Raw genomic sequence first — 27,096 nt, 5'->3', positions numbered from 1 at the left:
CTCAGTCACTGCATCCCAGTACGCTCAGTCACTGCATCCCAGTACGCTCAGTCACTGCATCCCAGTACGCTCAGTCACTGCATCCCAGTACGCTCAGTCACTGCATCCCATTTCCCTCAGAAACTGCATCCCATTTCCCTCAGAAACTGCATCCCATTTCCCTCAGACACTGCATTGCGTTACCCTCAGTCACTGCATCACATTACCCTCAGCCAGAGCATCCCATTTCCCACATTCACTGCATCTCCTTTCCCTCAGTCAATGCTTCACATTCCACTGAGTCACTGCTTCTCATTCCACAGTGTCACAGCATCCCATTTCACTCAGTGACTGCAACCCATTACCCTCAGTCACTGCATCCCATTTCACTCAGTCACTGCATCCCATTAACTTCAGTCGCAGGATCCCATTTCAAACAGACACTGCATCCCATTTCCGTCAGTCACTGCATCCTATTTCCCTCAGTCACTGCATCCCATTTTCATCAGTCACTGCATCCCATTTCCATCAGTCTTGGCATCTCATTTCCCTCAGTCACTGCAGCCCATTTCCCTCAGTCACTGCATCGCATTTCACTCAGTCACTGCATCACATTTCACTCAGTCACTGCATCACATTTCACTCAGTCACTGCATCACATTTCACTCAATCACTGCATCCCATGTCCCACATTCACTGCATCCCATTTCCATCAGTCACTGTTTCCCCTATCTCTCAGACGCTGTATTCAATTTCCCACACTCACTGCATGCATTCCCCTCAGTCACTGCATCCCATTACCCTGAGTCACAGTATGCCATTTCCCACAGTCACTGCATCTTCTTTCCCTCAGTCACTGTTTCCCATTTCCCTCAATCACTGCATCCCATCTCCCTCAGTCACTGCATCACATTTAACTCAGTCACTGCATCCCATTTCCCTCAGTCACTGCATCCCATTACCCTCAGTCACTGCATCCCATTACCCTCAGTCACTGCATCCCATTACCCTCAGTCACTGCATCCCATTACCCTCAGTCACTGCATCTCATTTCCCTCAGTCACTGCATCCCATTTCCCTCAGTCACTGCATCCCATTTCCCTCAGTCACTGCATCCCATTTGAAGCAGTCACTGCATCCCATTTCAAGCAGTCACTGCATCCCATTTCATTCAGCCTCTGCATCACGTTTAACTCAGTCACTGCAACCCATTTCACTCAGTCACTGCATCCCACTTCACTCAATCACTGCAGGCCATTTCACTCATTGACTGCATCCTATTTCACTCTGACGCTGCGTCCCGTTTCCCTCAGTCACTGCATCCCATTACCGTCCGTCACTCCATCCAATTACTGTCAGTCACTGCATCCCATTTTGATCAGTCACTGCATCCCATTACACTCAGTCACTGCATCCATTTGACACAGTCACTGTATCCCATTTCCCTCAGTCACTGCATCCCATTTCCACCAATTACTGCATCCCATTTCACTCAGCCACTGCATCACATTTCACTCAGCCACTGCATCCCATTTCACTCGGCCACCGCATCCTAGATCACACAGTCACTGCATTACAGTTCACACAGACACTGCAGCCCATTTCACACAGTCACTGCATCCCATTTCACCGAGTCACTGCATCCCATTTCACTCAGTCACTGCATCTCATTCCCCTCAGTCACTGCATCCCATTACCCGGAGTCACAGTATCCCATTTCCCACAGACACTGCATCTCCTTTCCCTCAGTCACTGCATCTGCTTTCCCTCAGTCACGGCATCTCCTTTCCCTCAGTCACTGCATCCCATTTCACTCAGTCACTGCATCCCATTAAACAGAGACAGTAAATCCCATTCAATTGAGACAGTGCATCCATTTCCCTCAGTCACTGCAGCCCATTTCACTCAGTCACTGCAACCCATTTCCACAGTCACTGCATCTCCGTTCCATCAGTCACAGCATCCCATTTCCATGAGTCACTGTATCGCATTCCCCTCAGTCACTGCATCGCATTCCCCTCAGTCAGTGCATCGCATTCCCCTCAGTCAGTGCATCGCATTTCCATCAGTCATGCATCCCATTTAGCTCAGTCACTGCATCCCATTTCACTCAGTCACTGCATCCAATGTCACTCAGTCACTGCATCCCATGTCCCTCAGTCACTGCATCCCGTTTCCCTCAGTTACTGCGTCACATTTCCATCAGACACTGCAGCTCATGTCACTCAGTCACTGCATCCCATTTCCATCAGTCACTGCAGCTCATGTCACTCTGTCACTGCATCACATTTCCATCAGACACTGCATCTCAATTCACTCATACATTGCATCCCATTTCACGCAGTCACTGCATCCCATTCCACTCAGTCACTGCATCCGATTTCACTCAGTCAGTGCGTCACATTTCACTCAGGCACTGTATCCCATTTCCCTAAGTCACTGCACCCCAAGCCCGCACGGGCACTGCATTCCTATTAACTCCGTCACTCCTTCCCAGTACCTCAGTCACTGCATCACATTTCACTCAGTCACTGCATCCCATTTCACTCAGTCACTGCATCCATTTCCGTCAGTCACTGCATCCCATTACCCTCAGTCGCAGCATCCCATTTCCCACAGACACTGCATTTCCTTTCCCTAAGTCAGTGCATCTCATTTCCACCAGTCACTGCATCCCATTTCTCACAGCCACTGCATCCCATTTCACATAGCCACTGCATCCCATTTCACACAGCCACTGCATCCCATTTCACTCAATGCTTCACTTTACACTCAGTCAGAGCATCCCATTTCCATCCATCACCGCGTCCCATTTCCTCAGTCACTGCATCTCCTTTCCACAGTCACGGCAATCCCATTTCAATCAGTCACTGCATCTCCTTTGCATCAGTCACTGCATCCCAATTCCCAGTCACTGCGTCCCATTTCCCTCAGTCACTGCGTCCCATTTCCCTCAGTCACTGCGTCACATTCCCCTCAGTCACTGCATCACATTCCCCTCAGTCACTGCATCACATTCCCCTCAGTCACTGCATCACATTCCCCTCAGTCACTGCATCACATTCCCCTCAGTCACTGCATCACATTCCCCTCAGTCACTGCATCACATTCCCCTCAGTCACTGCATCACATTCCCCTCAGTCACTGCATCACATTCCCCTCAGTCACTGCATCACATTCCCCTCAGTCACTGCATCACATTCCCCTCAGTCACTGCATCACATTCCCCTCAGTCACTGCATCCCATTGCCCTCAGTCACTGCATCACATTCCCCTCAGTCACTGCATCCCATTGCCCTCAGTCACTGCATCCCATTGCCCTCAGTCACTGCATCCCATTGCCCTCAGTCACTGCATCCCATTTCACTCAGTCACTGCATCCCATTTCACCCAGTCACTGCATCCCATTTCACTCAGTCACTGCATCCCATTACCCTCAGTCACTGCATCCCATTACCTTCAGTCGCAGGATCCCATTTCCCTCAGTCACTGCATCCCATTTCCCTCAGTCACTGCATCCCATTTCCCTCAGTCACTGCATCCCATTTCCCTCAGTCACTGCATCCCATTTCCCTCAGTCACTGCATCCCATTACCCTGAGTCACAGTATGCCATTTCCCACAGTCACTGAATCCCATTTCCCTCATTCACTGCATCCCATTTCAATCAGTCACTGCATCCCATTTCAATCAGTCACTGCATCCCATCTCCCTCAGTCACTGCACTCCAAGTCCGTCAGTCACTGCATCCCATGTCCCTCAGTCACTGCATCCCATTGTCCTCAGTCACTGCATCCCACTTCATTCAGTCACTGCATCCCATTTCACTCAGTCACTTCAACACATTTCACTCACTGACTGCATCCCATTTCCGTCAGTCACTGCATCCCATTTCCCTCAGTCACTGCATCCCTTTTCAACAGTCACTGCATCGCATTTCACTCAGTCACTGCATCGCATTTCACTCAGTCACTGCATCCCATTACCCTCAGTCACTGCATCCCTTTTCAACAGTCACTGCATCCCATTACCCTCAGTCACTGCATCCCATTACCCTCAGTCCCTGTATCCCATTACCTTCAGTCGCAGGATCCCTTTTCCAACAGACACTGCATACCATTTCCTTCAGTCACTGCATCCCAGTTCACTCAGTCTCGGCATCTCATTTCCCTCAATCACTGCATCCCATTTCCCTCAGTCACTGCATCCCATGTCCCTCAGTCACTGCATCCCACGTCCCTCATTCACTGCATCCCACGTCCCTCATTCACTGCATCCCACGTCCCTCATTCACTGCATCCCACGTCCCTCATTCACTGCATCCCACGTCCCTCAGTCACTGCATCCCATGTCCCTCAGTCACTGCATCCCATGTCCCACAGTCACTGCATGTCATTTCACTCTGTCACTGCATCCCATTTCACTCAGTCAGTGCATCCCTTTTCGGTCAGGCACTGTCTCCCATTTCCCTCAGTCACTGCACCCCAAGCCCGCTCGGGCACTGATTCCCGATTAACTCAGTTACTCCTTCCCAGTACCTCTGTCACTGCATCCCATGTCCCTCAGTCACTGCATCCCATGTCCCTCAGTCACTGCATCCCATGTCCCTCAGTCACTGCATCTCATTTCACTCAGTCACTGCATCTCATTTCACTCAGTCACTGCATCTCATTTCACTCAGTCACTGCATCTCATTTCACTCAGTCACTGCATCTCATTTCACTCAGTCACTGCATCCCATTCCACTCAGCCACTGCATCACAGTTCACTCAGTGACTGAATCACAGTTCACTCAGTCACTGCATCCCATTTCCATCAGTCAGTGCATCCCATTTCCCACAGTCACTGCATCTCCGTTCCTCAATCACTGCATGTCATTTCACTCAGTCTCTGCAGCCCATTTCACCTCAGTCACTGCATCCCATTACCATCAGTCACTACATCCCATTACCCTCAGTCACTGCATCCCAGTACGCTCAGTCACTGCATCCCAGTACGCTCAGTCACAGCATCCCAGTACGCTCAGTCACAGCATCCCATTTCCCTCAGAAACTGCATCCCATTTCCCTCAGACACTGCATCGCGTTACCCTCAGTCACTGCATCACATTACCCTCAGCCAGAGCATCCCATTTCCCACATTCACTGCATCTCCTTTCCCTCAGTCAATGCTTCACATTCCACTGAGTCACTGCATCTCATTCCACAGTGTCACAGCATCCCATTTCACTCAGTGACTGCAACCCATTTCACTCAGTGACTGCAACCCATTACCCTCAGTCACTGCATCCCATTAACTTCAGTCGCAGGATCCCATTTCAAACAGACACTGCATCCCATTTCCGTCAGTCACTGCATCCTATTTCCCTCAGTCACTGCATCCCATTTTCATCAGTCACTGCATCCCATTTCCATCAGTCTTGGCATCTCATTTCCCTCAGTCACTGCAGCCCATTTCCCTCAGTCACTGCATCGCATTTCACTCAGTCACTGCATCACATTTCACTCAGTCACTGCATCACATTTCACTCAGTCACTGCATCACATTTCACTCAGTCACTGCATCACATTTCACTCAATCACTGCATCCCATTTCCATCAGTCACTGTTTCCCCTATCTCTCAGACGCTGTATTCAATTTCCCACACTCACTGCATGCATTCCCCTCAGTCACTGCATCCCATTACCCTGAGTCACAGTATGCCATTTCCCACAGTCACTGCATCTTCTTTCCCTCAGTCACTGTTTCCCATTTCCCTCAATCACTGCATCCCATCTCCCTCAGTCACTGCATCACATTTAACTCAGTCACTGCATCCCATCTCCCTCAGTCACTGCATCCCATTTCCCTCAGTCACTGCATCCCATTGTCCTCAGTCACTGCATCCCATTACCCTCAGTCACTGCATCCCATTACCCTCAGTCACTGCATCCCATTACCCTCAGTCACTGCATCTCATTTCCCTCAGTCACTGCATCCCACTTCACTCAGTCGCTGCATCCCATTTCCCTCAGTCACTGCATCCCATTTCAAGCAGTCACTGCATCCCATTTCAAGCAGTCACTGCATCCCATTTCATTCAGCCTCTGCATCACATTTAACTCAGTCACTGCAACCCATTTCCCTCAGTCACTGCATCCCACTTCACTCAATCACTGCAGGCCATTTCACTCATTGACTGCATCCTATTTCACTCTGACGCTGCGTCCCGTTTCCCTCAGTCACTGCATCCCATTACCGTCCGTCACTCCATCCAATTACTGTCAGTCACTGCATCCCATTTTGATCAGTCACTGCATCCCATTACACTCAGTCACTGCATCCATTTGACACAGTCACTGTATCCCATTTCCCTCAGTCACTGCATCCCATTTCCACCAATTACTGCATCCCATTTCACTCAGCCACTGCAGCACATTTCACTCAGCCACTGCATACCATTTCACTCGGCCACCGCATCCTAGATCACACAGTCACTGCATTACAGTTCACACAGACACTGCAGCCCATTTCACACAGTCACTGCATCCCATTTCACCGAGTCACTGCATCCCATTTCACTCAGTCACTGCATCTCATTCCCCTCAGTCACTGCATCTCATTCCCCTCAGTCACTGCATCTCATTCCCCTCAGTCACTGCATCCCATTACCCGGAGTCACAGTATCCCATTTCCCACAGACACTGCATCTCCTTTCCCTCAGTCACTGCATCTCCTTTCCCTCAGTCACTGCATCTGCTTTCCCTCAGTCACGGCATCTCCTTTCCCTCAGTCACGGCATCCCATTTCACTCAGTCACTGCATCCCATTTCACTCAGTCACTGCATCCCATTAAACAGAGACAGTAAATCCCATTCAATTGAGACAGTGCATCCATTTCCCTCAGTCACTGCAGCCCATTTCACTCAGTCACTGCAACCCATTTCCACAGTCACTGCATCTCCGTTCCATCAGTCACAGCATCCCATTTCCATGAGTCACTGTATCGCATTCCCCTCAGTCACTGCATCGCATTCCCCTCAGTCACTGCATCGCATTCCCCTCAGTCACTGCATCGCATTCCCCTCAGTCACTGCATCGCATTCCCCTCAGTCACTGCATCGCATTCCCCTCAGTCACTGCATCGCATTCCCCTCAGTCACTGCATCGCATTCCCCTCAGTCATGCATCCCATTTAGCTCAGTCACTGCATCCAATGTCCCTCAGTCACTGCATCCCATGTCCCTCAGTCACTGCATCCCATGTCCCTCAGTCACTGCATCCCATGTCCCTCAGTCACTGCATCCCATGTCCCTCAGTCACTGCATCCCATGTCCCTCAGTCACTGCATCCCATGTCCCTCAGTCACTGCATCCCATTTCCGTCAGTCACCGCATCCCATTTCCGTCAGTCACCGCATCCCAGTTCACTCAGTCTTGGCATCTCATTTCCCTCAGTCACTGCATCCCATTTCCCTCAGTCACTGCATCCCATTTCCCTCAGTCACTGCATCCCATTACCCTGAGTCACAGTCTGCCATTTCCCACAGTCACTGAATCCCATTTCCCTCATGCACTGCATCCCATTTCAATCAGTCACTGCATCCCATCTCCCTCAGTCACTGCACTCCAAGTCCCTAAGTCACTGCATCCCATGTCCCTAAGTCACTGCATCCCATTGTCCTCAGTCACTGCATCCCACTTCATTCATTCACTGCATCCCATTTCACTCAGTCACTTCAACACATTTCACTCACTGACTGCATCCCATTTCCGTCAGTCACTGCATCCCATTTCCCTCAGTCACTGCATCCCTTTTCAACAGTCACTGCATCGCATTTCACTCAGTCACTGCATCGCATTTCACTCAGTCACTGCATCCCATTACCCTCAGTCACTGCATCCCATTACCCTCAGTCACTGCATCCCATTACCCTCAGTCACTGCATCCCATTACCCTCAGTCACTGCATCCCATTACCCTCAGTCACTGCATCCCATTACCCTCAGTCACTGCATCCCATTACCCTCAGTCACTGTATCCCATTACCCTCAGTCACTGTATCCCATTACCTTCAGTCGCAGGATCCCATTTCCAACAGACACTGCATACCATTTCCTTCAGTCACTGCATCCCAGTTCACTCAGTCTCGGCATCCCATTTCCCTCAGTCACTGCATCCCATTACCCTGAGTCACAGTATGCCATTTCCCACAGTCACTGAATCCCATTTCCCTCATGCACTGCATCCCATTTCAATCAGTCACTGCATCCCATCTCCCTCAGTCACTGCACTCCAAGTCCCTAAGTCACTGCATCCCATGTCCCTAAGTCACTGCATCCCATTGTCCTCAGTCACTGCATCCCACTTCATTCATTCACTGCATCCCATTTCACTCAGTCACTTCAACACATTTCACTCACTGACTGCATCCCATTTCCGTCAGTCACTGCATCCCATGTCCCTCAGTCACTGCATCCCATGTCCCTCAGTCACTGCATCCCATTTCCCTCAGTCACTGCATCCCATTACCCTCAGTCACTGCATCCCACTTCACTCAGTCACTGCATCCCACTTCACTCAGTCACTGCATCCCATTTCAAGCAGTCACTGCATCCCATTTCAAGCAGTCACTGCATCCCATTTCAAGCAGTCACTGCATCCCATTTCATTCAGCCTCTGCATCACATTTAACTCAGTCACTGCAACCCATTTCCCTCAGTCACTGCATCCCACTTCACTCAATCACTGCAGGCCATTTCACTCATTGACTGCATCCTATTTCACTCTGACGCTGCGTCCCGTTTCCCTCAGTCACTGCATCCCATTACCGTCCGTCACTCCATCCAATTACTGTCAGTCACTGCATCCCATTTTGATCAGTCACTGCATCCCATTACACTCAGTCACTGCATCCATTTGACACAGTCACTGTATCCCATTTCCCTCAGTCACTGCATCCCATTTCCACCAATTACTGCATCCCATTTCACTCAGCCACTGCAGCACATTTCACTCAGCCACTGCATACCATTTCACTCGGCCACCGCATCCTAGATCACACAGTCACTGCATTACAGTTCACACAGACACTGCAGCCCATTTCACACAGTCACTGCATCCCATTTCACCGAGTCACTGCATCCCATTTCACTCAGTCACTGCATCTCATTCCCCTCAGTCACTGCATCTCATTCCCCTCAGTCACTGCATCTCATTCCCCTCAGTCACTGCATCCCATTACCCGGAGTCACAGTATCCCATTTCCCACAGACACTGCATCTCCTTTCCCTCAGTCACTGCATCTCCTTTCCCTCAGTCACTGCATCTGCTTTCCCTCAGTCACGGCATCTCCTTTCCCTCAGTCACGGCATCCCATTTCACTCAGTCACTGCATCCCATTTCACTCAGTCACTGCATCCCATTAAACAGAGACAGTAAATCCCATTCAATTGAGACAGTGCATCCATTTCCCTCAGTCACTGCAGCCCATTTCACTCAGTCACTGCAACCCATTTCCACAGTCACTGCATCTCCGTTCCATCAGTCACAGCATCCCATTTCCATGAGTCACTGTATCGCATTCCCCTCAGTCACTGCATCGCATTCCCCTCAGTCACTGCATCGCATTCCCCTCAGTCACTGCATCGCATTCCCCTCAGTCACTGCATCGCATTCCCCTCAGTCACTGCATCGCATTCCCCTCAGTCATGCATCCCATTTAGCTCAGTCACTGCATCCAATGTCCCTCAGTCACTGCATCCCATGTCCCTCAGTCACTGCATCCCATGTCCCTCAGTCACTGCATCCCATGTCCCTCAGTCACTGCATCCCATGTCCCTCAGTCACTGCATCCCATTTCCGTCAGTCACCGCATCCCATTTCCGTCAGTCACCGCATCCCAGTTCACTCAGTCTTGGCATCTCATTTCCCTCAGTCACTGCATCCCATTTCCCTCAGTCACTGCATCCCATTTCCCTCAGTCACTGCATCCCATTACCCTGAGTCACAGTCTGCCATTTCCCACAGTCACTGAATCCCATTTCCCTCATGCACTGCATCCCATGTCCCTAAGTCACTGCATCCCATTGTCCTCAGTCACTGCATCCCACTTCATTCATTCACTGCATCCCATTTCACTCAGTCACTTCAACACATTTCACTCACTGACTGCATCCCATTTCCGTCAGTCACTGCATCCCATTTCCCTCAGTCACTGCATCCCTTTTCAACAGTCACTGCATCGCATTTCACTCAGTCACTGCATCGCATTTCACTCAGTCACTGCATCCCATTACCCTCAGTCACTGCATCCCATTACCCTCAGTCACTGCATCCCATTACCCTCAGTCACTGTATCCCATTACCCTCAGTCACTGTATCCCATTACCCTCAGTCACTGCATCCCATTACCCTCAGTCACTGCATCCCATTACCCTCAGTCACTGCATCCCATTACCCTCAGTCACTGTATCCCATTACCCTCAGTCACTGTATCCCATTACCTTCAGTCGCAGGATCCCATTTCCAACAGACACTGCATACCATTTCCTTCAGTCACTGCATCCCAGTTCACTCAGTCTCGGCATCCCATTTCCCTCAGTCACTGCATCCCATTACCCTGAGTCACAGTATGCCATTTCCCACAGTCACTGAATCCCATTTCCCTCATGCACTGCATCCCATTTCAATCAGTCACTGCATCCCATCTCCCTCAGTCACTGCACTCCAAGTCCCTAAGTCACTGCATCCCATGTCCCTAAGTCACTGCATCCCATTGTCCTCAGTCACTGCATCCCACTTCATTCATTCACTGCATCCCATTTCACTCAGTCACTTCAACACATTTCACTCACTGACTGCATCCCATTTCCGTCAGTCACTGCATCCCATGTCCCTCAGTCACTGCATCCCATGTCCCTCAGTCACTGCATCCCATTACCCTCAGTCACTGCATCCCATTACCCTCAGTCACTGCATCCCATTACCCTCAGTCACTGCATCCCATTACCCTCAGTCACTGCATCCCATTACCCTCAGTCACTGCATCCCATTACCCTCAGTCACTGCATCCCATTACCCTCAGTCACTGTATCCCATTACCCTCAGTCACTGTATCCCATTACCTTCAGTCGCAGGATCCCATTTCCAACAGACACTGCATACCATTTCCTTCAGTCACTGCATCCCAGTTCACTCAGTCTCGGCATCTCATTTCCCACAGTCACTGCATCCCATGTCCCTCAGTCACTGCATCCGACGTCCCTCATTCACTGCATCCCACGTCCCTCAGTCACTGCATCCCATTTCCCTCAGTCACTGCATCCCATGTCCCTCAGTCACTGCATCCCATGTCCCTCAGTCACTGCATCCCATGTCCCTCAGTCACTGCATCCCATGTCCCACAGTCACTGCATGTCATTTCACTCAGTCACTGCATCCCATTTCACTCAGTCAGTGCGTCCCTTTTCGGTCAGGCACTGTCTCCCATTTCCCTCAGTCACTGCACCCCAAGCCCGCTCGGGCACTGATTCCCTATTAACTCAGTTACTCCTTCCCAGTACCTCTGTCACTGCATCCCATGTCCCTCAGTCACTGCATCCCATGTCCCTCAGTCACTGCATCTCATTTCACTCAGTCACTGCATCCCATTCCACTCAGCCACTGCATCACAGTTCACTCAGTGACTGAATCATAGTTCACTCAGTCACTGCATCCCATTGTCCTCAGTCACTGCATCCCATTTCCATCAGTCAGTGCATCCCATTTCCCACAGTCACTGCATCTCCGTTCCTCAATCACTGCATGTCATTTCACTCAGTCTCTGCAGCCCATTTCACCTCAGTCACTGCATCCCATTACCATCAGTCACTACATCCCATTACCCTCAGTCTCTGCATCCCAGTACGCTCAGTCACTGCATCCCAGTACGCTCAGTCACTGCATCCCAGTACGCTCAGTCACTGCATCCCAGTACGCTCAGTCACTGCATCCCAGTACGCTCAGTCACTGCATCCCAGTACGCTCAGTCACTGCATCCCAGTACGCTCAGTCACTGCATCCCAGTACGCTCAGTCACTGCATCGCGTTACCCTCAGTCACTGCATCGCGTTACCCTCAGTCACTGCATCACATTACCCTCAGCCAGAGCATCCCATTTCCCACATTCACTGCATCTCCTTTCCCTCAGTCAATGCTTCACATTCCACTGAGTCACTGCATCCCATTCCACAGTGTCACAGCATCCCATTTCACTCAGTGAGTGCAACCCATTACCCTCAGTCACTGCATCCTATTTCTCTCAGTCACTGCATCTCATTTCACTCAGTCACTGCATCCCATTAACTTCAGTCGCAGGATCCCATTTCAAACAGACACTGCATCCCATTTCCGTCAGTCACTGCATCCTATTTCCCTCAGTCACTGCATCCCATTTTCATCAGTCACTGCATCCCATTTCCATCAGTCTTGGCATCTCATTTCCCTCAGTCACTGAATCCCATTTCCCTCATTCACTGCATCCCATTTCAATCAGTCACTGCATCCCATCTCCCTCAGTCACTGCATCCCATGTCCCTCAGTCACTGCATCCCACTTCATTCAGTCGCTGCATCCCACTTCATTCAGTCGCTGCATCCCATTTCACTCAGTCACTGCATCCCATTTCACTCAGTCACTGCATCCCATTTCACTCAGTCACTGCATCCCATTTCACTCAGTCACTTCAACACATTTCACTCAGTCACTTCAACACATTTCACTCAGTCACTTCAACACATTTCACTCACTGACTGCATCCCATTTCCCTCAGTCACTGCATCCCATTTCCCTCAGTCACTGCATCCCATTTCCCTCAGTCACTGCATCCCTTTTCAACAGTCACTGCATCGCATTTCACTCAGTCACTGCATCGCATTTCACTCAGTCACTGCATCGCATTTCACTCAGTCACTGCATCGCATTTCACTCAGTCACTGCATCGCATTTCACTCAGTCACTGCATCGCATTTCACTCAGTCACTGCATCGCATTTCACTCAGTCACTGCATCGCATTTCACTCAGTCACTGCATCGCATTTCACTCAATCACTGCATCCCATTACCCTCAGTCACTGCATCCCATTACCCTCAGTCACTGCATCCCATTACCTTCAGTCGCAGGATCCCTTTTCCAACAGACACTGCATACCATTTCCTTCAGTCACTGCATCCCAGTTCACTCAGTCTCGGCATCTCATTTCCCTCAGTCACTGCATCCCATTTCCCTCAGTCACTGCATCCCATGTCCCTCAGTCACTGCATCCCATGTCCCTCAGTCACTGCATCCCATGTCCCTCATTCACTGCATCCCACGTCCCTCAGTCAGTGCATCCCACGTCCCTCAGTCACTGCATCCCATGTCCCACAGTCACTGCATGTCATTTCACTCAATCACTGCATCCCATTTCACTCAGTCAGTGCGTCCCTTTTCGGTCAGGCACTGTCTCCCATTTCCCTCAGTCACTGCACCCCAAGCCCGCTCGGGCACTGATTCCCTATTAACTCAGTTACTCCTTCCCAGTACCTCTGTCACTGCATCCCATGTCCCTCAGTCACTGCATCCCATGTCCCTCAGTCAGTGCATCCCACGTCCCTCAGTCAGTGCATCTCATTTCACTCAGTCACTGCATCTCATTTCACTCAGTCACTGCATCCCATTCCACTCAGCCACTGCATCACAGTTCACTCAGTGACTGAATCACAGTTCACTCAGTGACTGAATCACAGTTCACTCAGTCACTGCATCCCATTTCCATCAGTCAGTGCATCCCATTTCCCACAGTCACTGCATCTCCGTTCCTCAATCACTGCATGTCATTTCACTCAGTCTCTGCAGCCCATTTCACCTCAGTCACTGCATCCCATTACCATCAGTCACTACATCCCATTACCCTCAGTCACTGCATCCCAGTACGCTCAGTCACTGCATCCCAGTACGCTCAGTCACAGCATCCCATTTCCCTCAGAAACTGCATCCCATTTCCCTCAGACACTGCATTGCGTTACCCTCAGTCACTGCATCACATTACCCTCAGCCAGAGCATCCCATTTCCCACATTCACTGCATCTCCTTTCCCTCAGTCAATGCTTCACATTCCACTGAGTCACTGCATCTCATTCCACAGTGTCACAGCATCCCATTTCACTCAGTGACTGCAACCCATTACCCTCAGTCACTGCATCCCATTTCACTCAGTCACTGCATCCCATTAACTTCAGTCGCAGGATCCCATTTCAAACAGACACTGCATCCCATTTCCCTCAGTCACTGCATCCCATTTCCCTCAGTCACTGCAGCCCATTTCCCTCAGTCACTGCAGCCCATTTCCCTCAGTCACTGCAGCCCATTTCCCTCAGTCACTGCAGCCCATTTCCCTCAGTCACTGCAGCCCATTTCCCTCAGTCACTGCATCGCATTTCACTCAGTCACTGCATCACATTTCACTCAATCACTGCATCCCATGTCCCACATTCACTGCATCCCATTTCCATCAGTCACTGTTTCCCCTATCTCTCAGACGCTGTATTCAATTTCCCACACTCACTGCATGCATTCCCCTCAGTCACTGCATCCCATTACCCTGAGTCACAGTATGCCATTAGTCACAGTATGCCATTTCCCACAGTCACTGCATCTTCTTTCCCTCAGTCACTGTTTCCCATTTCCCTCAATCACTGCATCCCATTTCCCTCAATCACTGCATCCCATCTCCCTCAGTCACTGCATCCCATGTCCCTCAGTCACTGCATCCCATTTCCCTCAGTCACTGCATCCCATTTCCCTCAGTCACTGCATCCCATTTCCCTCAGTCACTGCATCCCATTTCACTCAGTCACTGCATCCCATTTCACTCAGTCACTGCATCCCATTTCACTCAGTCACTGCATCACATTTAACTCAGTCACTGCATCCCATTTCCCTCAGTCACTGCATCCCATTACCCTCAGTCACTGCATCCCATTACCCTCAGTCACTGCATCCCACTTCACTCAGTCACTGCATCCCACTTCACTCAGTCACTGCATCCCATTTCAAGCAGTCACTGCATCCCATTTCAAGCAGTCACTGCATCCCATTTCATTCAGCCTCTGCATCACATTTAACTCAGTCACTGCAACCCATTTCCCTCAGTCACTGCATCCCACTTCACTCAATCACTGCAGGCCATTTCACTCATTGACTGCATCCTATTTCACTCTGACGCTGCGTCCCGTTTCCCTCAGTCACTGCATCCCATTACCGTCCGTCACTCCATCCAATTACTGTCAGTCACTGCATCCCATTTTGATCAGTCACTGCATCCCATTACACTCAGTCACTGCATCCATTTGACACAGTCACTGTATCCCATTTCCCTCAGTCACTGCATCCCATTTCCACCAATTACTGCATCCCATTTCACTCAGCCACTGCATCACATTTCACTCAGCCACTGCATCCCATTTCACTCCGCCACCGCATCCTAGATCACACAGTCACTGCATTACAGTTCACACAGACACTGCAGCCCATTTCACACAGTCACTGCATCCCATTTCACCGAGTCACTGCATCCCATTTCACTCAGTCACTGCATCTCATTCCCCTCAGTCACTGCATCTCATTCCCCTCAGTCACTGCATCCCATTACCCGGAGTCACAGTATCCCATTTCCCACAGACACTGCATCTCCTTTCCCTCAGTCACTACATCCCATTTCCATGAGTCACTGTATTGCATTCCCCTCAGTCAGTGCATCGCATTCCCCTCAGTCAGTGCATCGCATTTCCATCAGTCATGCATCCCATTTAGCTCAGTCACTGCATCCCATTTCACTCAGTCACTGCATCCAATGTCACTCAGTCACTGCATCCCAGGTCACTCAGTCACTGCATCCCAGGTCACTCAGTCACTGCATCCCAGGTCACTCAGTCACTGCGTCCCATTTCAGACAGTCACTGCATATCCTTTCCTCAGTCACTGCATCCCATTTCACGAAGTCACTGCTGCCCATTTCACTCAGTCACTGTGGCCCATTTAACAGTCACTGCATCCCATTTCCACAGTCACTGCATCCCATTCCCCTCAGACACAGCATGCTATTTCCCACAGTCACCTCATCTCCTTTCCTCTGTTACTGCATCCCATTTCACTCAGTAAGGGCAGCGCATTTCACTCATTCACTGCATCCCATTGCACTCAGTCAATGGATCCCATTTCCATCAGACACTGCATCCCATTTCCCTCAGTCACAGCACCCCTTTTTCCACAGTCAGTTCATCTCCTTTCCTCAGTCACTGCATCCCATTTCACTCAGTCACCGCAACCCATTTCGCACAGTCACTGCAGCCCACTTCACGCAGTCACTGAATCACATTTGTTGTTCTCACTTAAATGCAATGGTCATGAATCTCCTCCAATGGCTGGTCATGTATTTCCAATGCAAAATTTTACCAAGTTTTGATTTTCAATTTTGATTACATGTGTCTCCTCTATTCTATAAGATGCTGCAATAAACTCAAATTTGACGAATCATAATTCAACCACCATTACCTACAGAGTTAATTTCATCAAACAGATCCAATTAGAATTGTCACATTCCCAAATCCTGATTCAAGTTTTTCTAACTATGGGCCACGTGGTTAAGAAAAAAGACACTTAGAATCAGAGAGATGTACAGTCGGGAAACAGATCCTTTGGCACAATTTGTCTATGTTGACCAGATATCCTAAATTAATTTAGTCCCATTTGCCAGCATTTGGCCCATATTCCTCTCAACCCATCCTATTCATATACCCATCCACATGCCTTTTAAACGTACAAGCCTCCACCACTTCCTCTGGCAGCTCACTCCATACATGCACCACTATGAAAAAAATCCGGTCCATTTTAAATCTTCCCTCTCTCATTTTTAACCTATTCCCTCCAGTTTCGGCTTCCAGCAATCCGGGGAAAAGATCTTGGCTGTTCGGTCTATCCACGTCCCTCGTAATTGTATAAACTTCTATATGGTCAGCCCTGAACTCCAAAGTTCCAAGAAATAGCTGCCTGGTCAAGCCCACGGTATACCTCCAACCTCCGATGCTGGTAACATCCTTGTAGAGCTTCTCTGAACCCTTTCATGTTTACAACATAGAACAATACAGCGCAGAACAGGCCCTTCGGCCCTCAATGTTGCGCCGACATCCTTCCTCTCGCAAGGAGACCAAAATCGATTGCAGTATTCCAAAAGCAGCCGAACCAACGTCCTACGTGGCTGCTAAGTGATCTCCCAACTCCTATACTCAATGCACTGACCGATAAAGGCGAGCACACCAAATGTCTCCTTCATATCCTTTCTACCGGTGGCTGTACTTTGATGGAAATACGAAACTGCACTCCAGTGTCTCTTTATTAAGCAACACTCCCCACAACCTTCAGTGTAAACGTGCTGCCCTGATTTGCCTTTCCAAAATGTAGCACCTCACATTTGTCAAACCTCAACACCATCTGCCATTCCTCAGTTTATTGGCCCTTGTCAATGTCCCATTGTATTCTGAGGTGACCTTCTTGGCTGGCTCCTACACCTTCAATCATTGGGAAACTTACTAACCACACCTTCTGTTTTCATATCCAAATCATTGCATCACTTCAACTCCCCCTCCCACTCCCTGAATGACATGTCCATCCTGGGCCTCTTCCAGTGTCACAACCAAACCACCCAGAAACTGGAGGAGCAGCACCTCATATTCCGCCTCGGGAGCTTAAAAACTCAATAGCCTCAATGTGGACTTGGCCACCCTCAAAATCTCCCCACCCGCCAGCCTCATCCTAGTTCCTAGACTAGTTCCTCCCCTCATCCCCGCCTCAATGACCTGTCCGCCTTCTCTCCCACCTATCCACTCCTCCCACCTCACTGACCAAAACCCACCACTGCTTGGAATTATTCTTCTTTTCACACTTCTTCAGCTCGATGTTATTTTGAAAATCTATTTTCCAATTGTTGGAAAAAGTGAGATAAAGAGAAGTAAAAGAAGTTACATTCTTACCAGTCGGGAAATCTCTGAATATTCTTCTGTTGAAAGGCCGCCAAGGAACGATACAATTCTTGTGTCAAAAACGCTGTGAGGGAGACATCTTTTTCGGTTCCACTAACTCCACCCTAAGGAAGACAAACCCACGTAACATATCTAGTGACTTAAAACATACTCTATTGTTGCCCAAGGTGGAGAGCTGGATGAACACAGCAGGTCAAGCAGCATCAGAGAAGCAAGAAAGCTGATGTTTCGGAACAAGACCCTACTTCAGAAAATTGGCGCTGGAGAATCTGAGATAACAAGGTGTAGAGCCGGATGATACTGCTTGGCCTGCTGTGTTCATCCAGCTTTACACCTTCTTATCTCAGATTCTCCAGCATCTGCAGTTCCTACTACCTCTATTGTTGCCCTTTCACTTTACTGAACTAATATGAGCCAGTAGTTTTGTTTAGGCTCGTGTAATCTTACGCTTATTGGCCTGTACAAAATCCTGAATTAACTTTGATCGACTGACGGGAGGAGAGATGAATTTTATAGAAATTTTTGTTTTCTACCAATTTGCAGAGGGCATCGTGGGCGAGTGAAGGACAGTGTTATGATCCTCCAGGTCTGCGGACTGCATCGTTACCAACTTGCCCATTTGCATATACATACAGTATTCATTATGTACCAATGAAACATAATAAACCAATACTGCGTACTAAAAACAACGCTCACATATCAATGGAAATTTAAATATTTATCATAGAGTTTGAAGGATTGAATTCAATGATACAAAGCAAAAACCAGTGAAGATGAGTGCAGTTGGTCAGCACTTTTGCCACTAAGTGGAGGTTGGCAGTTTGAGGCCACCCAGGAACAAGCAAGCTCTGTCTAACTCCAAGGGCAGCACGGTGGCTCAGTGGTTAGCACTGCTGACTCACAGCGCCAGGGACCCAGGTTCGATCCCACCGTTGGGCGATTTTCTGTGCGGAGTTTGTACATTCTGCCCATGCCTGCATGGGTTCCTGCTGGGTGCTCTGGTTTCCTCCCACAGTCCAAAGATGTGCAGGCTCGGTGTATGGGCCATGCCAAACTTGCCCATTGTGTTTAGGGATGTGTAGATTAGGTGTGTTAGTCATGGGAAATGTAGGGTTACTGAGGAAAGGGTCGGGGGATGAGTCAGGGTGAGATGCTCTTTGGAGGGTGGCCGTGGACTTCTTGGGTCAAAAGGGGCTTGTTTCCACACCGTAGGGATTCTATGATATGGAAGCATCTTTTGAAGTGGACATTCATGGGTATGCTATAACAGAGACCTTGAAATACTGCACAACAAATATTTGGAACTAGACTGTCAATTCAGACATAGCATCAAAAAAGGTCATGGAAGTTGTCACCGATATAAAGCAGGATTGATGAAAATCCAGCAGGAAATGGTGTCAAAAGGCACAGTATCTTTTATTCATCTCCAGTTATTTTGTCCAAGGCACTGGATGCTGGCAGGATTGAAACATTTAAGAAATGCTTCACAAAACACAAATAAGGACCTGCACATCTTTGAACAATGGGAGGAAACTGCAGCACCTGGCAGAAGCGGGGAGGACGTGTCAATTCCACACAGATAGTTACCCAAGACTGGAATCTCAATTGGCTCCCCAGTGCATGCGCAGCTCTAACCACTGAGCAACTACCTTGCCCAGAAGGGGTTTTATAAGCGCATACATTATTTCCATTAAGACAGATCCAATCCTCTATGTCCAATCAAAATAACATATTGTAGATATCATGACAACAATCATAAATGATTTTGAATAAGTAAATCAAAAAAATTGAAATAGTTTCCAAGCCTAAATACTAGATATGGTGCAGTTAAGATGAATAGCGCAACAACAAAAAGGCCATATTTTATGTGACCATCGGTAACACTTGAAAACTTGCAACAATTCGTCGCCAGTAGTGCTCTGAAGTGGCTTGATGGTGCACTCCTTCAGACACTGGAATGAAACTCCAAAGATCACAAATTCTCCTTCAATACCGTGTTGTAACAGTGACTGCATCAACCTGAGTTTATGGGCCTGACTGGAAACCCACACAACATGCATAAACAAAAAAATAATCTAAGGTGACAGGAGAAAAAAATGTATGTATGTATGCAACGTCTTTGAAAAGCAATTATTTGTAGCGGCTGCAAGCCCATAAGGAATCTCGTTTCGCAGATTATATTCATTTGCACTGCAGGTCATGCCAGTCAGAATCAGTTTTCGTTTCATGACAGATAACTAAAATGTCCATTACAATGAACTTTGGTTGACCAGAAGATTTTAAGTAAGGACTATGTCTTGTGTGAGCTGACGGCATTAGGGGATGGAGAAGGTACATGCACTGCTGGCATCTTGACACCATTGAATGAGCAAGCGTGGACGCAAAGGTTGTAACAGGTAACAATTGTACAGGCAATATCTTTTGAGCTCCTTCCGAGCGGGCCTGTAATACTCTAAAGCTGTGCCAGACCCTCACTTCCTCCACCTTACGTACGCTGCCTTTTCTTTTTGACAAGAAGCACCTCTGTACCCGTCATCCAAGGCTCCTTAATCTTACCCCTTCTTATCTGTCTCAGAGGAACAAATTTATACATCACTCGCAACAACTGCTCCTTGAACAGCCTCCACATGTCTGCTGCGCCCTTTCTGTGGAACAATTGCTCCCAATCTGTACTTCCCAACTCCTGTCTGATAGCATCATAGTTCCCTTGACCCCAGTGAAATATCTTCCCCTGGTAACTGCTCCTTTCACTTTCCATGGCTATGGTAAATGTGAGGCTCTTGCGGTCACTGTCGCCAAAGTGTTCTCCCACCACGAGATCTGACACCTGTCCTGGCTCATCGCCGAGCACCAAATCCAAAATGGCCTCCCCCCTCGGCCGGTCCACATACTGAGTCAGGAAACCCTCCTGAACACACCTGACAAAAACGGCTCCATCCAAACCATCTGCACTCAGGAGGTTTCAATCTATATTGGGAAAGTTGAAGTCACCCATAACAACAACCCTGATACGTATGCACTTTTCAACTATCTGCCGGCCAATGAGTTCTTCGATCTCCCAACCGCTATTTGGGGTCTGTAGCAAACCCCAAGTGAGGTGACTGCTGCCTTGCTGTTCCGAACTTCCACCCACACTGGCTCAGTCGACAAACCTTCCTTGGCAACCTCAGCCCATACCACCACAGTAGACATGTCCTCAAAGGTTCTTTCAGCCGCCGTTATACTGTCCTTGACCAACAAAGCCACACCTCCCCCTCTTTTACCACCTTCCCAGACCTTAATGAAAGATCTAAACACGAGAACCTGCAACATACATTCCTGACCCTCCTCTATCCATGCCTCCGAAATGGCCACAACATCGAAGTCCCAGGTACCTATCCAAGCTGCAAGCTCACCTACATTATTCCGGATACTCCCGGCATTAAAGTCGTCACACTTCACTCCAGCTTGCTGTCTCCCAGCACACTCCTGTGACAGTGAGGTCCTGACCATGTCCTCCCTACGCTCATCCTCCTGTGTACTGGGACTACACCTCAGTTTCCCATCCCCCTTCTGAGCGAGTTTAAATCCAACCGAATGGCACTAGCCAATTTCCCACCCAGGATATTCGTGCCCCTCTCATTCAAGTGGAGACCGTCCTGTTTGTACAGGTCCCACCTTCCCCAGAATGAGCCCCAATTGTCCATGTACCTGAAGCCCTCCCACGGGCACCATCCCTGCAGCCACGTCTTCAGCTGAAATCTCTCCCTGTTCTTTGCCTCGCTATCACGTGGTACGGGTGACAAACCAGAGATGACCACTCTGCTTGTTCTAGCTCTCGGCTTCCACCCTAGCTCCCTCAAATCCTGCCTGACATCCCTATCCCTCTTTCTACCTATGCCGTTGGTGCCTATGTGGATCACGGCTTGGGGCTGGTCACCCTCTCCCCTCAGGACCCTAAACACACGATCCGAGACATCACAGACCCTGGCACCTGGTAGGCAACACACCAATCGTGAGTCTCTTTCGTTCCCGGCAAATCTTCTATCAGTCCCTCTAACTATTGAGTCCCCAATGACTATCACTCTCTTCCTATCCCCGCTTCCCTTCTGTGCAAGAGAGACAGACTCTGTGCCAGAGACCTGCACCCTACTGCATACCCCTGCTAAGTCATCCCCCGGAACAGTATCCAAAATGGGATAGTTGTTTTTCAGGGGAGCGACCGCAGGGGATTTCAGGGGAACGACCACAGGGGAAGGTTCGTCAAGCTACACCGGGTAAACGTGCATTTTTGGCTGAAGAAACATGTGTTTCAATGTGAGCTAATGGAAGAAGCCATGGAGTCAAAGCTAAACATTTCGACAATAAGACAACCATTCTTAAAAGCAGCATACAGCGTGAAAAAGAAATGAGCTGCTTTAATATCCACTTAAAATTTATGTGGAATATCAGATCGAATTTTATTATTGACTCCATTGTGCAATCATGTCGAGCTAAAAATGTTAACTGCATTAATTAATACTAACCAGAAACGGACTTTGTAGTAAATGGTTTGACGGTTTTCTGTATCTGGAACATCCCTTTTCCTTCTCCAACGAAGATCGTACCAACCTATGGTACCAAACTGTGAGTCAAACGGATGGGACACGTAATCTTTAAATTTCTCATCAAAACAGTCTAATCGTATGGTTCTGTGCAATAAAAGAGAAAGAATAAACATGTTTCCAACAATTTTGCTGATGTTTACGAACAGAATGCTCAAATTCAAAAAGTTTGGGCTGGCATGTCTGCTTCCTCCAGCCTGTTTAAACTGTTCCATTCAATGTGAAATTTGTGATAAGTTTTAGCACACAGGTCTATGTGATCTGCGCCACCACCTTCTATTAGTCATACATGCTTTCCCCCTCTTCCTGTAATACATTCCTTGAAGTGTTCAATGAGATTTTGATTTTAAATCTTATCGTCATATTCTTTTGATTCTCAAGCATCAATGAATCTGATGTTGCCGCCATTCCATGCAGTGCACAGCACGTCAAACTGGAGTCTTACTCTTGCCATGAGCACTGAGGTAGTATGGGGTCACAACTGTCTCATAGTTCAGAATGAAATTCTACATATAGGGCTATGAAGAGTCATGCAGTTAATTTTATTTGACATGCTATTTCTTTTCTTCACAAATATGCTGGATTTAAAGTGATCTTCACCCTCATTTAAAATGAATTCAATATCCAACCATCTGTAAAACTAGCATATCCAAATTTTAATTTGAGTTCAGTGTTACACAAATATATGACTTTTTTAAAAATTATGTTCGAGTCAACATTAACATTTCATTCCCTGACAACGGGTGAACTTACTTTTAAACTCCAATTTTCCTTCGGTATTAATGGAGAGGTGAGCCTTTTTGCAAGCACCTAAAGGCTGGACCAGTTTATGCTAAAACTTACGGAACTGTAAGTTTCACAAATATGTTCCTATTAAACACTAATTCCTATTGAAGCAGTATGAGCTAAATTCATTCAACTGGACAGCAAAAACGGTCAAGATTTTAAAAGCAAGCAACTATTTTGAAGTCACTCTTCGAACTAAATTCCATCTTGGTGTGTGAGAGTCCATAGGTTCCTCACTCTCAACGAACCATTCAACTGTCATGCAATTACTGAAACACACAGACAAAAAACATCAATGTTAACAGTCACTAAGATTTTGAGAGTGATTTGGAATTCGTACTCAATACACCCTGGGGAAAATCTGTTCCAATCTGGATCGTACTCACTTATCACCATCCCACCTACCTTCCCTACCACCTCCTCCCCCTCCACACTATTTGTTTCTGAGCTCCCTTCCACCCTCCATTTCTGAGGAAGGGTCCTGACCCAAAACCTCAACTTTCTTGAGCCTCTGATGCTGCCTGCCCTGCTGTGTTCCTCCAGCTCCACAATGTGTTATCTCAGACACCAACATTGGCAGTTCTTACTATCTGGATAACTCATTCTCACCTTGCAACAAGTGATTTATACTCATTATCTTTTCAGATGACGCATGTACATGTATATACATAAATATACATATCACACTTTAATGCCTGAACCACTAACCGAGAGGATATTTTAAAAGAGTCTCTTCATATCTGCATGAAAGAGAAATCATCAAGGTCATAACTTTCATTTTAGGAATAACTCGAACATTCAAAGTACTCACAGTCAGTGTCCCATTTCCTTGACCAGTCAATTTGATGTGAATCTTTCTTCCAAGTGGAAACTATAACAGCAATTATATTTGAGAGTCAAACTCTTCATTGCATCACCAATATTTCCTTGTCTGTTTGAAGCATAACATAATGAAATAATCATGGACAGATTGGCCAACAGTGTAATTTAATGTGTGTTATGGCAACTGAAAATCACAACCATTGAAGTGATCTTTAAAAAGCTGTTGTCATACAACAGAGCACTTTTTGAGATGCAGTGATGAACATACTTCCTGAGATGCAAATAATATATGCCAAATTAATTCCAAAGAATACCTTTACAATTAAAAAGAAGCTAAAAATCTCTTTACATTGCGAAGCTTGTCAGATTGCTATTAGTCAATGGAAATCGTTCAGAACAATTATTTATTCCCAGATGAAAAGGACGTGTATACATTTCATGACAACAAAATGTGAGGCTGGATGAACACAGCAGGCCAAGCAGCATCTCAGGAGCACTTTTGTCCTCCTGAGATGCTGCTTGGCCTGCTGTGTTCATCCAGCCTCACATTTTGTTGTCTTGGATTCTCCAGCATCCGCAGTTCCCATTATCTCGTATACATTTCATTTTCACATCTTATCCAAGAGAGAAAATAAAACACCTTCATGAATGCATTGTCAAACAAGAAGGCTCACAAAAAAAGTCATTTGGCCCATTGAATATTCCTCCATCATTCGGTGATTTCATGGTTGATCTCATTACATGTATCATGACACAGCATTTCCACCAAACCCTCCTTATAGCTGATACATTCCGATCCAAGTAACATCCTGGTAAATCTCTGTTTCTGGGCCATGCCTTGTCTTGCTAAATATTTTTTCAGTCATCTACAAATTTAGCCACAGCACATGCACCTCTTTCCTCCAAGTCATTAATAAACAAGCACAAGAGCTGTGGTTCCTTCAGCGCGACCTCATTTCTTACTGACAAGCCAACCCTGGCATCTCTGTCCATTTGTATCGGAGATAATGGGAACTGCAGATGCTTCAGAATCCAAGATAACAAAGTGTGGATCTGGATGAACACAGCAGGATGAACACACAGAAGTAGAAGGGTCTCGGCACAAAACGTCAGCTTTTACGCTCCTGAGATGCTGCTTGGCCTGCTGTGCTCATCCAGCTCCACACTTTGTTATCTCTGTCCATTTGCCTGTTCTTTCTATCGGACATGAATCATTGGCTATTTCGTTCCCAACACTTATCCCCTAACAACCACCTCTCTGTGATACCCAGAGTGATGTATCTGTCAATTTCAATCTGCTCCACAAACTCATTCACTTTGTTTCATACACTCCCTGCAATTCAATACAAGATCTTCAGTCTGGCATTTACAGCCACCCTTCTTATCTGCTGCAGCTGAAGTGAGACTCCTGACCATTTCCATACTTTTTGTCCTATTACTTGCTCTGGAAACTTTGCTGAGCACTTACCAGCTTCTAACTTTTTCCACAATTTTCCATGCAACTGAGCTCACCCACTCCACACTTTTTATTTTAACGCCCTAGCCCCAGACCCAGCTCTGTATTTTGCGAGGATACTTGTCCCAATATGATTCTCGTCGAGCCTATAACACCAGAACGACTCCCTCCTTCCCCATACCGATGCCAATGTCCCATGAATTCAAACACATTTCTGCCGTGCCACCATTTGAACAATGTACATCTATAATTATGTTCACACCGTGCCAAATTGCTCAGATAATAATCCAGAGATTATTACCATTCTGGTTCTGCTTTCTCACCTCAGCACCTCGGTGCTCATCATCCCTCAGCAGAACCTCTTTCCTCTATCTTCCATATCAATGGTACCTGTGTGGACCACGATAGCTGGATTTCTACTCCTCCCACTTCAAGTTCCTTTGTAGCCGAGATGGAATATCCTGAACCTGGGCACCAGGCAGGCAACACTACTTTCGAGACTCTCTATCCTGGTCACAACGAACAGTGTTCATTCCCCTAACTATACTACCTCTGATTATAACTACATTTCACGTTTTATCCCCTCTTGAATGTCCCCCTGTACCACCGTGCTATAGTCAGTTTACTCATCTTCCATATACCCTGCACTCTCATCCACACAGGAAGAAAGAATCTCAAACCTGTTAGATAAGATCAAAGGCCAAGGTTCCTTCTGCACTACATCCTGGATCCTTCCACCTGCCCTGTTCTTTGTCATTGGCCACTGACCGAGTTTCAGCTAGTTAATCTAAGGTGTGTGACTGCCTCCTGAAGCACAGCATTCCCTGGTAACTCTGCCCCACATGATTTGTTGATTGGTCAAAACTGGGATTCCAGTTCATCAACCGTAAGCTGGAGTCTGGGGCCTGACCACTCCACCGTCATGTAGGTACAAATCATCATCTGGCCTGGCATCTCCATTTCAATTACTTCGATCTTAATTTGATTTGAAAACATTCTGGTCTTTTAGTTTGTAGCCTGTAAATATTTCTCCGATTTACTTTCAATCTGAAAGCTACCGATAATAGATTCTGAAACCAGTAGCGATCACCAACCAATGAACCTGGTTCACCCTCTCGGTCCCTGATTCTGGCTTCAATTCACCCTGTCTCCAAAAAAAAATGCTTATGAACTATCAGGCAAAAAAAGCAAGCAAATGGCACCTCTTACACTCTGCACTGACTTATCGCATTGCCACCAAGTTCCCCAAAATATACATTCACTTGGTGCATTTCACTCGAGATGTGATCTCTTCTTCCAGAACGTGCAAAGCATACTGATCCATAGCAATATACTGCCTTCAAAACCGCAGCTCTGAGCTTATTACTTTTGAGTGCATTCTCAATGATTTCTCCAAGTCCAAACACAACACATTTACTGGTTTTCCTCCATTAATT

The 27,096-nt window shown here is 47.6% G+C and overlaps 1 long non-coding RNA gene across 2 annotated transcripts in view; it reads right to left on the bottom strand.

Annotated features, from left to right (window-relative positions):
- LOC132207953 (uncharacterized) overlaps positions 1-22,677 on the bottom strand; it is a 166,646-nt gene extending 143,969 nt beyond the window's left edge. For both annotated transcript variants that reach the window (XR_009444035.1, XR_009444036.1), the window contains exons 1-2: positions 22,519-22,677; positions 18,005-18,117 (exon numbers count right to left, since the gene is read on the bottom strand). This is a non-coding gene — a long non-coding RNA (uncharacterized LOC132207953). The remainder of the gene's footprint in view (positions 1-18,004; positions 18,118-22,518) is intronic.
- Positions 22,678-27,096: the final 4,419 nt, after the last annotated feature.

This window comes from Stegostoma tigrinum, unplaced genomic scaffold (assembly GCF_030684315.1).
Source record: "Stegostoma tigrinum isolate sSteTig4 unplaced genomic scaffold, sSteTig4.hap1 scaffold_230, whole genome shotgun sequence".
NCBI classification, from domain to species: Eukaryota; Metazoa; Chordata; class Chondrichthyes; order Orectolobiformes; family Stegostomatidae; genus Stegostoma; species Stegostoma tigrinum.
Note: the sequence above shows the minus strand (reverse complement) of the source record. Positions and strands in the feature narration are given on the sequence as shown.